The sequence below is a fragment of the Limanda limanda genome, chromosome 15, assembly GCF_963576545.1.
Source record: "Limanda limanda chromosome 15, fLimLim1.1, whole genome shotgun sequence".
In the NCBI taxonomy this organism is placed as follows: Eukaryota; Metazoa; Chordata; class Actinopteri; order Pleuronectiformes; family Pleuronectidae; genus Limanda; species Limanda limanda.
In genome coordinates this window covers 18,528,704-18,531,348 of record NC_083650.1, presented here as the reverse complement: position 1 = coordinate 18,531,348, position 2,645 = coordinate 18,528,704, and positions in this window count along the sequence as shown.

Genomic DNA, 2,645 nt, shown 5'->3' with positions numbered 1-2,645 from the left:
GTAGATTCTCATGATGTTTTGTTTAAAGCCCCAGTGATCTGAGGCCGTGTTTGGATGCAAACATGTTCAGATCTGTCTGCACTGATAAGTTTGAGCAGTGCACAGCGAGACATTCTTTATGAAGGTAATGGAAACAAGTTGCATGGGTTTTTCACCGTGAAATAGGCTACAGGCATCCTCCTGACGTCTGGATTTATGGCCTGGTAATTCCCCTCTGGAATAATTTGGCTGGTACATCTGCAGCTTAGCAGCATTCCAGCAGAGCTCTCCTGTGCTAAGAAGTCAGGAGATGACTGATTGATTGATTGTATTACTCTAGTTTTAGCATGGCTTTACTGAGCTATTGCAGTAAAGTTCTAATGTGATCTATCCACTGCAAACTACAACTGTGCTCCGACGAAAGCAGTGAGCGGCCTGTCTGCTGCCTGGTTGAAGATCACAAATCATAGTTAAATAGTGAACTTAGGAAAATAACCCACAGCAATAACAAGACTGACAGAGATTTTTTTAGAGATAAGGGGAATGTTAACCTCCTGTCACACAGAAAGAACATACCAAGAGTACAAATGAAGTCTGAGCCATGCTCATAATGTCTGAAAATAACAAGGCTTTCACTGTGTAATGGCAATCCTCTGCTGGATCATGATTATATGTAATTCTTCACTCTTGATAATATCCAACAGAGATCATCAGTTAGAGTTTCTCACTGCGCTAACACAACCATGATCCTTTGACAGGCTCTTTGTGGTGCCAATTACACGCTAAACATGTCTGAATGCAAACCTATAGTCTGCTGACAGCTCACGTTTCCACGCTTGGAGGTGATAAGTCCGAGGCACGTGCTGTTTCAGGTAATGACAATGAGATGAGTCGCTCACCAGCTTGCTCGAGAAACACGACAGGTCGGACACGAACTCCACCTGATCCCAGAAACAGCCGGGCCTGTAGGGAACGCAAAGTACGCATGTATGAAAGATGGACCAACGCTGTGTGTAAAGAAGTAAAAAACTAAAGATAAATTAAAACATTTCTGTGTTATTTGTGTTTAAATAATTACTGTTTGTATTAATTATCCACTGGACTAAAACTTCATATTTTGAGTCTTCTTTGTTTGATAATCTCATCTTTTTATCAGTTATCCTACGACCTTGGTCTGTTCAATTCATAGGTTAATGTAATGTGAGGAATTGTACATATTCACCCTGTATATTATTTACATTTTATTTGTATTATTCCTTGTGTTTATTGCATGTACTGTGTGTTGTGTTTGTTATCTTTCTAATGCAACAACAAATGTCCCCATTGCGGGACTAATTCAGGATTATCTAACCTATTTTATCTTATTTTAGTTTATCTTATTTTATTTTAGGTACCTTATCTTATCTTATCTTATTTTAAGGTACCTTATCTTATCTTATCTTATTTTAAGGCACCTTATCTTATCTTATTTTATTTTAAGGTACCTTATCTTATCTTATTTTATTTTAAGGTATCTTATCTTATTTTATTTTATGGTACCTTATCTTATCTTATTTTTTCTTATCTTATCTTAATTTATATTATATAACATGTAGAGAACAATTTACGTTCACATTACTCACATTACATTTTTGCAACATAACTCATAAAAAAATGTTTAATATAGGCTTTACTATCTTTCAAAATAAAATTTAAAACACTGACTACACTTCATTAATTCTAGTTTGTTTTATGCCATTCAGCTTGATAGCTTAATATGATAACAAGCTACAGTCTAGCTAGCAACAACGATGTTTGCTAACCCAACCCAAACAGCAGCAAGGCTAGCTAACAGCTGAATAATTAGCTACAGAAACATTATCTTAGCATTAGCGGTAGTTATTTAAAGTTTTGATGAAGAATGTGCGTCTGTGCCTGGTCACTCAACAGAACAACATTAAGGTAAATATTTACAGTGAAAATACAGGAACAAAGCTAACTGGTATTTAGCTCTTTACTAACAGCTGGTGGCTAACACTAAAAGATGCTAAACTAGCTCTAAGCTAGCTACATCACCGAATAGGATACTTACGAATAGAATAGATGATAACCTTTCTTCCACACTCTTCTCTATAACATGTACATGTTATAAATCCTGAGCAGACACAGTTCAGTCTTAAGTGTCACACACTGTGGCCCATAGACTTCTACTGTCTTTGCACTGCTGAGCTGCTGAAGAAATAGCAAAAGAAATAGCAATAAAATAATTTCAGAGAAAAGGCTACTTAAAGAATTATCTGTGAAAACATGTTTGGATTGTAATAAAATCAAACTTTTCCTTAATTTTCCTTCTTTTTTTTAAACAGAGAGACTTTTTTAAATTTACACCACAAAGTTGAAATGTTGATAATAAACTCAAAACACTTTTACAAGAATGAAGTGGAGATGCCAAGAACTGGTCCATAAATCCAGTCGGAGCAGGGACTGACATGTGTGTGTGAGAGGCCAGTGTTACATCCTGTCAGTCTTATGGTTTAACCATCTACTGTAAAATATTTGAATTGACATCACAAGCGATTTAAGTTTCCAGCAATGCAACAAACTTTTGTGCTTTCTGCTTCTGAACAGACAGTTTTCAGCATAATCCCTTATGAGTCCTAATGGTGATGATCACATCTTGTTTATGT